Genomic DNA, 12,197 nt, shown 5'->3' with positions numbered 1-12,197 from the left:
CAACTAAACTTCCTAATGTGGGAAAAAAAAGGGTTTGTGACGTTGGAAATTATAACCTGCTCAATCCTTTACTTTGGTGACAAATGACTCTGGTTGCCATGTTTCTTCATATTTAAGTTCAGCCAACATTATTCCAGGTCAGTAAGAGATATGTAAAGTATACGTGCTTATTTTATTTGAATCATCAAAAACATTTAATAAACTGATAAAATGCCCACTTGCATTTTGTTAAAAGGGCCCCTTGAAAATAAGCTGAGCATAGGCTGTTGGACTCCCATCAGTATATGTGCATATCACCTACAGCACCTCCGCAGGATAAATGAAGCATTACACCATGCCTACTGGTTATCCAGAGTGAGAGAAGCTCTTTGTAGCTGCTTTCAGCATTGCTAATAGATGGGGTCCTGAATGTGAGACTCTCCACTAACTACTAACTCAGAATACCGTACATGATAACGGGTCTTCTAAACCAGACAATCTGCAAACAGATCTATTGTGGAATGTACTAATTCTATACTTCAGAGGCACATATATGCACTAATGGCGGGCCAACACTGCCTTTTCATTTGGGATGAGGTACTTGACAGGGATGTCCCTTATACCCTCTTTTGCTTGCTCTGGCCATTGAGCCGCATGCAGTGTTAATCCCGGGTTCTATTTCGGCCTCTTTCCCATGGGTGTTCCGTATTTGCTCCGGATGCGTCGCTTGTGCATTGCGGGAAAACCGCGCGAGTAGGCACACAATTGCCTGAGTTTTGACTGCGATTGCATTCCGATGTTGTTATTTTCGTGCGAGTGCAATGTTTTTTGCACGCGCGTGAAATAAAAACTGAATGTGATACCCAGACCCGAACCTGGACTTCTCCACTGAAGTTTGAGTTTGGGTTAGGGGTTCTATTCATTTTATTATTTTCCCTTATAACATGGTTAGAAGGGAAAATAATAGCATTCTTAATACAGAATGCTTACTAAAATGTGGATTGAGGGGTTAAAAAACAAAAAAAATTAACTCACCTCATCCAATTGATCGCACAGCTGGCATTGTCTTCTTGCTTCTTCTTTCAGGACCTGCAAAAGGACCTTTGAGGAAATCTTCTATCTTCAATCAGCGGATGATTGTAATTTTCACGCATCCCCATTCATTTCTATGTGGCCTGCATTGCGTGAAAAACACAGAATATAGAAGTGAATGGGTCCGGATTCAGTGCGGGTGCAATGCGTTCACCTCACGCATTGCACCCGCACTGAATTCTCGCCCTGCTTTCCGATTTTGAGATCCTCTGCCAAAAATCAGTTTTGCCCCCATTTATTGTCAATGGGGACAAAACTGATCAGGATGCATTCAGTTCTGTTTTGCTGCGTTTTTTTTTACTGGACACAAAACCGCTCCAAGCTGCTCTTTTTGACGACGCAAGTGTGAAACGGGCCTTATGAAAATGATAACTTACTATGACAAATACTCGGGGCTCAGTATTAACTGGGATAAATCTGCCTTTACTACTGTTAGATGCACTTCCGCAAGATGTGGTCTTGCCCTGCACTTAGATCCCAATTGATTTTGTGTTTAAGTATGTGGGGGTCCAGGTCTCAACCCGTCCACAGGATTATATTGTGTTAAACTTAATTTCCATCATTGAGTGTAGTCATGAAAAAAAAGTACAATGCTTGGTGTAAATGACCCCTATCTGTAACTGGCCGAGTAAACGTAGTATTTCCTATACACATTGCATAATTCCCTCAGGTGGATTCCAATAATGTATTTTTATAAAATATAAGGCCCTTTTAAGATCCTTAATCTGGAGAAAACTGTACGCTTGAATACATTTGGAAACCGTACAAAGAAATAATGATAATGGAGGTTTGGCTGTAATCCATGGCTCTACTTTTTGGTGGCACAGATTCAACAGCTTAGAGGGTGGGAGCAGGGGTAAGGCAGGGTCATTGCAGAAAGCTTGATTAAGTATATGACCAGGGACAAATCACCCTTAAATATTTAGGAAATTTGCACACAGATTAGGCCATCTGACATTGCTCCCACTCTTAATCTCTTGGCCAAAATTTGGGGTAAGATTAAGAGGGTACAGGGGGAGGAGGGCTATAATCAATTCACCCCATTCTGGCGTAATGCTAGTCTGCCTCAACTTGCAAAACTATCAGCCTTTTAGTCGTCAGAGGCAGTGAATATACATATGGTTCCTCAGATTCTCGTGGGTGATACTCTCAAAAGTTCTAAACAACTCAGGGAAGAGTCTGACCTACCTCGTTGGTCCTTTTTCAATATTTGCAGATCAGGTATGCTGTGACTATGATATTGGATAGTCTTGTCTCCTCTACAGACAAAAGAGTCTTCATTTACATGCTTTACTCTCAACTACTGTGCTCCTGCCATAAAAAAAATGTCCTCTGCATATTAACGGTAAATGGGAGACGATGTTGGTCTCCTCACAGATGAGCAGTGGTCTGAAATCCTGGCTCTCATGCCTGGACTGTCCTTTCCGGAGGCCCATAGGTTGTAGCAGATGTTCCTCATACATATGGTGTATATTACACAAAATCGGTTTGCACCTGTATGATAGCTGTGACAGCTGTGGATATGGGAATGCCCACTTATTACACATGTATGATGTGGGAGTGTGTGGAGCTGGGGAAATTCTCGATGGGAGTCCTAGATGTCATTATGAAGGTATATGGTAGTCGGATTCCCCTTAAACCCAATGTACTCTTGGTCTTCTGGGTGGCTGTGTCCTCAACTGGGATGCCACAATAGAAATGTAATGAATGTTGTATCAGGCTAGAAAGCTGATAGCAAGACACTGGATCCAACCGTCTACCCCCACTATTGTAGAATATATCAATAGTAAGATGAAAACCATTATCAAAGACAAGAATAGGGGTGTTTCACAAGAGAAACACCATAATGAAATTTGAAAGTTATGGGGTCCATGGTTGGGTATTCCAGGACTCCCTTCCATATACCTACTTCAGGCTCAGATGAATCTTGGGTATGTGCTCTATTTTTATCATTTGCTATACCTTGGCCGCTTACTAAGAAAAAAGTGAGCCCAAAGTCCAAAAAAATGGGCAAGAGTGAAGGTGAAAAAAAAACTGGTTTATGAACTAAACTTAAAACACATCCAAATAATGAGAGAAAATTAAGGCGGCACTCACCCACTTGGTATAAAATAAGTCCTTTTTACTGCTTCAAAAACTCACATAAAAGCAGAAGATGAGGGGCGGACATGCATTTCACACAGTAACACTGCAGCGATGGCTGTTTCGTGCTATCCACGCTTCTTCTTGGCCACTGACCTCACGACGCTAAACTGCGTCTCCCTTTATACGTCACTACCCAAGGGGCACCACGGATCTCTGTGGTGTTAACCCTCGATAGTGACGCTATGTCATAAAATCAGCAAGAACATTACATATCACTCATAAAAATACACCCATGTCATTTTTATCGTTAAGTCCTAACGGGCCCATTGCTCCTGACCGTATAATCCACCTAGCTTCTTGTCTTAATAATGCCCGATTATCTCCTCCCTGAGGGAGGTGGGGAACTATCTCTATCCCTGCAAATCAAAGGCTTCTCAGATTTTCCCCATGTGCTTCATTAACATGTTTTATCAAACGGGGGCATCCCTTGCCTGTATTAATGGAATTTATGTGTTCCCTGAACCTCTCTCACTTAAATTTCTGATAGTCTTTCCTATGTAGAAGTGGCCACACTGACATAACACTAAATATACCACATAGGTGCTTCTACATGTAATCAAACTCGTTACTTTGTGATTTCATCCTCCAAACTTCAATGCTTTTCCCTGGAGGTAAGAGTTACAGAAGGCACAATTGCCACATTTGTAATTACCTACTGGTCATGTATATTTTAACCAAGTGATGGGTCTATCCTCAACAAACCTACTCCTTACTAGACGATCTCTTAGTGTGTGACTTCTTCTGAATGTAATAATGGGTTTAGCAGTAGTGAATTCTTGAAGACTAGTATCTTTTATTAAGACAAGAAGCTTGGTGGATTATATGGTCAGGAGCAATGGGCCCGTTAGGACTTAACAATAAAAATGACATGGGTGTATTTTTATGAGTTATATGTAATGTTCTTGTTGAATTTATGACATAGCGTCACTATCAAAGGTTAACACCACAGAGATAAGTGGTGCCCCTTGGGTAGTGACGTATAAAGGGAGACGCAGTTTAGCGTCGTGAGGTCAGTGGCCAAGAAGAAGCTCGGATAGCGAAAATGGCCGTTGACGCAGTGTTACTGTGTGAAATGAATGTCCGCCCCTCACCTTCTGCTTTTATGTGAGTTTTTGAAGCAATAAATAGGACTTATTTTATACCAAGTGGGTGAGTGCCGCCTTAATTTTCTCTCATTATTTGGATGTTTAAAAGACTATTGTGGTCAAAGCACCGCCTGTTGGATATACACCTGAAAACAGAGATTGCTGTACCGGGTATTTGTTATCAGGAACTAGAGTAGTGCCACCCCGCTGTTGACTTCTTATTATTTGCATAAACTTAAAATACGTCCTAGCCTCTACTGTATGGAATAGTATTTCTTCCTTGGGCTCCGAGGTACATCGTTATAACAGAAAGCGTATCAATAATGCAGTACAAAGGGCATAGTTCACCATCTCGAGACCTCATTACATCCCACTTGCCATGTTTCATAGAAATTCATAGTCACACTTTCCACAAGTAACTGAAATTAACACAATAAAATATTAGTGTCTGAAAATATACGAAAAAGTACAATAAATGTGCAGAAGAAAAAAAAAAAAAGTATAGGTGGGCAGATTAAATGGGTATTCCATACATTCTACATCGGTAGGGTCTGATTGCCACCACTCGGCAGTTTCATCAGTTCCATAGACTTTGAATGGAGCATATGAGCGCATGCTTAAAGGAGTATTCCGGTTACAACAAGTTATCCCCTATCCACAAGATTGGGGATAATTATCAGGCGCCCCCCTGGACAGAGGGGTGGTCAGAAATGTGTTCCGCCGCTCCATTCATTTCTATGGGAGTGCCGGACATAGCCTAGCGCTGTAGTTGGTTATCTCAGGAGCTCCCATACAAATGAATGGAGTGGTAGAGTGCTTTTCTGACCAGCCACTCCGTACATTTCAGGGGGCTCTATGGGGTGGCTGGGAAGAATGGAGGTCAGCAGATGTTCAATGGAGGTCACCAGCAGCCAATCTCCCACTGACCTTGATTTATTCACCGATCCACAGTGGGTAGACAATAAATGCATCTGGCTGGAATGCCATCCTGACGCATTCACTCCTAGAAATAGTGCCACCTATGAGCTGTGTGTGGTAAATACCGCTCAGCTGCCTCGAATGCAATACCAAAGACAGCCAATTGATAAATGTGATGTTTCTGGAAAAGAAGCGACCAGCATCAGAAATTTATGGCTTCTGGAAGCTTGTACCTGTTGAACATTTGAGTATAAGACCTCTCTGTCATTCCTCTTTTAGGCCTCCTGTGAAAGTATAAACAAACTGACTAGTGGGTATAACTGGGTGTTTTTACTTAGTTGTTTCTAAGATAGATATGTCAGGAGAGAAGGCAGCTTCTCCTCCTTCTTATGTAATGCAACAAAGAAACAAATTATGACAAGCTCCACCAGATATTGTGCCACAATGCTGTACATTTGGAGCCATAGGGACCACTATACCATCATATAGGCCTTGTTGTGCCATTGTGTTATAGGGGCAGGGCCTCATCACACTGCACTTACTCTGCTTTCAGTTCAATTTAAGGGCATCCAGAGATAGATCAATGATATAGAACTGCTGCCCTATAACTCACACTGCAAAATCTCAGTGTATTCCTATAAGTAGCAGCTTCACACTGCTCTCCCTTGCTTGCTGCTAGTGATACGTTTTTCCCCGTAAGCTCTTATAAGCATGAGGCAGAGGAGAGCAGTGTGAAGCTGCATGTCATAGGATACACTGGAGATTCTGCACAGCATAGATAGATTGCATAGCCAGGCAGTTTTATAACTGCAGCTAATCATTGTAGGGACTCAGCTATTCTACCACTGCACTCCTAGTCCCTTAAATAGATCACAAATGGTAACTTCAGCAGAACTCTATACAAAGAGAGCAGATCTTGGCACAGGAAAGTGTCTGAGAGCTGTCAGGAAGGATCTGTAATCTTGAAGGTAGCTGGATGTTGAAACTAGCTAGGAGACATGACATTTTTGCTGCATTTGCCAGATTTTAAATATGACCATTTTAAAGCAGCAGGAAACTCCTTAAATGAAGAGAACCACGTGAAACTTCATTACTGCAAACTAGTAAATAGAGGTGAACACTAGGAAAGCATCGTCTGCTGAAAGAACACTGATTTAGGCTACTTTCACACTAGCGTTGTTTTAATCCGGTGTTCAATTCCGACACCGGAACTGCCCGCCGGATCCGGAAAAACGTGTGAAAACGGATTACATTTGAATCCTGATCAGGATTTTGATCACAATGAAAAAATGCAGTGAAAAAAAAGGATCCGCCATTTATGGACTTTAACTTTTTTTTCAAATTTTTCGGGTTTAACATGCAAAAGCCGGATCCGGTTTTACTAAACACACAGTGCCAGATCCGGCGTTAATGCAGGTCAATGGGAAAAAGACCGGATCCGGCGTTCAGTCAAAGTGTTCAGGATTTTTGGCCGGAGGTAAAAATACAGCATGCTACGTTTTTCTGAAAAGCCTGATCAGTCAAAAAGACTGAACTGAAGACATCCTGATGCATCCTGAAGGACGGACTCTCCATTCAGAATGCATGGGGATAAAACTGATCAGTTCTTTTCCGGATTTGAGCCCCTAGGACGGAACTCAGCGCCGGAAAAGAAAAACGCTAGTGTGAAAGTACCCTTAGGGCTCTTTCACACCTGCGTTCTTTTCTTCCGGCATAGAGTTCCGTCGTCGGGCTCTATGCCAGAAGAATCCTGATCAGGATTATCCTAATGCATTCTGAATGGAGAGAAATCCGTTCAGGATGCATCAGGATGTCTTCAGTTCCGGAACGGAACGTTTTTTGGCAGGAGAAAATACCGCAGCATGCTGCGCTTTTTGCTCCGGCCAAAAATCCGGAACACTTGCCGCAAGGCCGGATCCGGAATTAATGCCCATTGAAAGGCATTGATCCGGATCCGGCCTTAAGCTAAACGTCGTTTCGGCGCATTGCCGGACCCGACATTTAGCTTTTTCTGAATGGTTACCATGGCTGCCGGGACGCTAAAGTCCTGGCAGCCATGGTAAAGTGTAGCGGGGAGCGGGGGAGCAGCATACTTACCGTCCGTGCGGCTCCCGGGGCGCTCCAGAGTGACGTCAGGGCGCCCCAAGCGCATGGATCATGTGATCGCATGGATCACGTCATCCATGCGCATGGGGCGCTCTGACGTCATTCTGGAGCGCCCCGGGAGCCGCACGGACTGTAAGTATACCGCTCCCCCGCTCCTACTATGGCAACCAGGACTTTAATAGCGTCCTGGGTGCCATAGTAACACTGAACGCATTTGGAAGACGGTTCCGTCTTCAAATGCTTTCAGTACACTTGCGTTTTTCCGGATCCGGAGTGCAATTCCGGCAAATGGAGTACACGCCGGATCCGGACAACGCAAGTGTGAAAGAGGCCTTAGCCGAAAGTAACCAAGGACAGAGGGATACGAGGAAAGCCGCACGAGCCGACTGAGGACACTTTTAATCCAAGTAGATACAAATTACAAGAAAAGTGGTAAGGAAAGTACAAGTGAGACGGTTGCCTTCCAGCTCTGGGATTAACTACACAAAATATGAGTTAGCATTGTACAGTATATACAAGAAATTTGCTGGAGTGCTTCTTTAAAACCCCATAAGTCAATAGTGTTACATCATAAATCACAAATACTTTCTATAGGCAGTGTAAACTGTAAAATGATATTCAAAACCAAACCCATATTCAAAACAGAAAGCTCCTGTGAGTCATTATTTCCCAGAACTATTATTTCATGCTCAAGAGCAACAAGTTTTGGGCTAACAAGTTTTTATTTTTAAGTCCTCTTAGAGGGTTTTTATGTTTCCTGTCTGTGACAAAAAAAAAAAGTTTACTTTAAAAAAAATTGAAGGCTTTTTTTTGTTCAGGACAGCAGGAAGCACATCATGAAATTATGTTGATAAAAAGCTAAAACACAAAGACGAAAGAAGAAAGAAATGTAATACAATGAAGAAAATGATAAAGCACTGGAGATACCCCATAGTGCGGTATTGGAGATACCCCATAGTGCGGTACTGGAGATACCCCATAGTGCGGTATTGGAGATACCCCATAGTGCGGTATTGGAGACACCCCATAGTGCGGTATTGGAGACACCCCATAGTGCGGTATTGGAGATACCCCATAGTGCGGTACTGGAGATACCCCATAGTGCGGTACTGGAGATACCCCATAGTGCGGTATTGGAGATACCCCATAGTGCGGTACTGGAAATACCCCATAGTGCGGTATTGGAGATACCCCATAGTGCGGTACTGGAGATAGCCCATAGTGCGGTACTGGAGATAGCCCATAGTGCGGTACTGGAGATAGCCCATAGTGCGGTACTGGAGATAGCCCATAGTGCGGTACTGGAGATACCCCATAGTGTGGTACTGGAGATACCCCATAGTGCCGTACTGGAGATAGCCCATAGTGCGGTACTGGAGATAGCCCATAGTGCGGTACTGGAGATAGCCCATAGTGCGGTACTGGAGATAGCCCATAGTGCCGTACTGGAGATAGCCCATAGTGCCGTACTGGAGATAGCCCATAGTGCCGTACTGGAGATACCCCATAGTGCGGTACTGGAGATACCCCATTATATGGGGAAGGAACAGAAGAGACTACAGCGGCAAAAACCTAGATTGTGCCATGATTGCATTTTATCATCAATTTACATGCAAACCAAAGTGTTCACAAGCTTCCTTACCAAAACTGGAAGCAGAGTCTCACTAGGTTTGACTATAAGGGCCCTTCAGGAATCAGCTGCATTATTGGAAAGAAAACCATTTCAGCCTCCCGATATGTAAGTATTCTGGGATTTTACATTAAAGGGAATCTTTCATCAGCGACCTCCCTGTCCAACTATTTGCATAGACACATAGCTGTGGTTCACCTGCTTAAAACCCCGTTTTTCTTTTATAGATCTGAGGCTCCGTTCCAGAGTTATGATACTTTTTCTTAATATGCAAATTAGGCCTTTGGTGCAATGAGGGAGTCGCCATTGTTCTCGTGCTCTACTCATTTCCATGGCAAGCCCTTCCCTGAGTGCTTTGATTGTCAGGGCCAGGCAGTAGGAAAGCAGCTGGCCACAGCAATGCACTCTTTGCACTAAAGGCCTAATTTGCGAATTAAGAAAAAGTATTGTAACTTGGGCACGGAGCCTCGGATCAATAAAAGGGTCAGGTGTACCACAACTGTGTCTATGCAAAGAGCTGGATACTCCCTCCCGTCTCTGGTGACAGGTTCCCTTTAATGGCCTAGTCTCAGAACCGCCCATCAGTATATGGCTGGTGGCATCTGAAAGCTTGAGACTTCCACTGACAAGCAGAACAAAGGCTGTGGTAATTGCTAAAGTGCTGTGGCCCCTTCACTACATTACCTGGCACAGCGGCTATGTCTGGTACTGCACCCATTTAAGCTACAATACTGGGCATAGGGGTGGTTTATCCTAGGAGTAGGCCACTATTGTAACGTCTAGCAAAACCCTTTTCCATAAAAATGAAGGGCCTGGCAAAAGTTAAAAATTTAAACGCTAATATGGTCACATTTTAAAAGTCCAAGAATGGAAATTCAAGTGTTTTATGAATGCCTCCGCAGAAGATGTAAGAATGTATGAGATTTAGTTTGAAACAGATCATTGGAGCGTGGCAGGTCTGGAAGTCAGGGTCTTTGTATATATCATCAGGCTTAGTAAGGATCAATCTAATAACCGTGTACATGTCAGGAACCCCAAAGAGCAGATTACTGGACTGTGATCAAAGAGTTGATGGGGCCTTTCCTGTCAGCAAAATATGACCGACAACACTTTACTATTATATCATGTAATGATCACCACCAACCTATAGGTGGCACTAGAAAGCAAATTCTCTTCCTTCTGGAGGACAGCTATTTTGCATACTTTTCTCAGAAGGAACTGCCTGTAAGACTCTATATACCAGGTGCCAGACCTCCACACAGTTCCAAGCGCTGAAAAAAAGTGATTATAAGCTGAACAATAATTTTCGGTCATCAGATTATAGTACCCACTCTCTATCTTATGTGATGAAGGATTGTTCCATGTATCACCACCATCATTTCCAAGAAATAAGCGATCGTATCAGCACTAAGTATACTCATTCAGAAGTGATGCATTTTTGAGAAATTCTTTCAGGGAAAACGTGCAAGGGATGATTGTCCCTTAAAATCTCTCCTGACACCTTATAGCCTAAAGCCACAGTGTCCTCTTTAAATTACCAACCACAACACCCCTTTAAGGCTGGGTTCACACTTGAGCGTTTTACAGCGCGTTCAAACGCGCTGTAAAACGCTCAACACGTGAAAACCAATGCTTCCCTATGGCCCTGGTTCTCACTTGAGCGTTTTACAGCGCGTTTGAACGCGCTGAAAAACGCCCTACGCTCAAAAAAGTTCTTGAGCTTCTTTGGGGCGTTTTGTCGCGCGTTTGTGGCCATAGGACACTGCTGTCAATCACACAAACGCGCGTCAAACGCGCATTGACTATGGACAAAAACACACACAAAAACGCGCGACAAAAACGCGCGTTAAACGCGCATATCAAATACGCTCAAGTGTGAACCCAGCCTTAAGGTCAGTAGATTTGTACCTATGACACTGGCTGACCTGTTACATGGGCGCTTTGCAGCTGAAGGCATCTATGTTGGTCCCATGTTCATATGTGACCGCACTGCTGAGAAAAATGATGTTTTAAAGGGATTCTGTCACCTCCCCTAACCGAAAATCCGATTTTAAAGCATTCATGTAGCAGGAGCTTCATCTTTGTCACTGGGCATGCGCCGAGCCCAGTGACGTCAGATGCTCGCTCTTCCCTCAGTCAGCCTGGTGAGGAAGCGCAGAGGATTGCCGATCGGCTGCTGCACCCTACGTATAATAATACCTATTTTCTCCCAAAAAATAAGGATTTCTTTCCAGGAGGGAGGGTGGGGAAAGAAATCGCTGGCTGGCTTCACTCTGGCAGGCAGACAGGCTGGAGAAAACGTAGGGTGCAGCAGCCGATCGGCAATCCTCTGCGCTTCCTCACCAGGCTGACTGAGGGAAGAGCGAGCATCTGACGTCACTGGGCTCGGCGCATGCCCAGTGACAAAGATGAAGCTCCTGCCCTCAGTCTCCTGCAGATCGCACTGGCGCAGCCCTCAGTGGGTACTGCGCCTGCGCGAGAGATAGTTCGGCCGTGAGGGAGGGGGAGGAGAGGGATGAGAGGCTGTGGGCGGTTAGGCAGTCGGAAGGAAGGCGTTTTGGGCACCGTAAGAGGGGCAGTACTGGGCACACTAAAGCTAACAAAACGCCCCTCTGGGCACCTTCAGGGCTAATTTACATAAACATAAAAGTCGTTTTTATCATAAACTACTGGACGGATTACAAGATAAAAGAGCACAGCCGATTCAAGGTAAGCTGTGCTACATGAATGCTTTAAAATCTGATTTTCGGTTAGGGGAGGTGACAGAATCCTTTTAATGTATGCAAATGAGCCTCTAGGAGCAATGGGGGCGTTGCCATTACACCTAGAGGATCTGCTCTCTCTGCACTTTGATTGACATGGCCAGGCAGTGTAAGCATGATCAAGTCTGTCTGGTCCTGTCAAAGTAGAGAGGGCGCGGCAGTAGTAGAGAAAGCAGAGCCTCTAGGTGCATTAGTAACGCCCCCGTTGCTCTTAGATACTCATTTCCATATATTAAAACATCATTATTCTCAGGAATGCGGACACATATGAACATGGGACCAACACAGATGCCTTCAGCTGCCAGGTGCATATGCAACAGGTCAGCCAGTGTCATAGGGACATATCTGCTGACAGATACCCTTAAACATAATAACCACACAGTGCCCTCTTGTAAATCTGTGGTTGTCAGGAACCTGAGTTTTTCTCGGCTGGCAGCACACTAATGGGTACTTGCTCAGGTATCCACACCTAAACCAAGG

The 12,197-nt window shown here is 44.2% G+C and overlaps 1 protein-coding gene across 1 annotated transcript in view; it reads right to left on the bottom strand.

Moving 5' to 3' along the window:
• Positions 1–12,197, bottom strand: part of IPO11 (importin 11) — a 565,426-nt gene that overhangs the window by 177,666 nt on the left and 375,563 nt on the right. The window lies entirely within an intron of this gene.

Source organism: Bufo bufo, chromosome 2, assembly GCF_905171765.1.
Source record: "Bufo bufo chromosome 2, aBufBuf1.1, whole genome shotgun sequence".
Taxonomy (NCBI): Eukaryota; Metazoa; Chordata; class Amphibia; order Anura; family Bufonidae; genus Bufo; species Bufo bufo.
The sequence above is the reverse complement of the archived record's forward strand: the minus strand, read 5'-3'. Positions and strand labels throughout refer to the sequence as shown.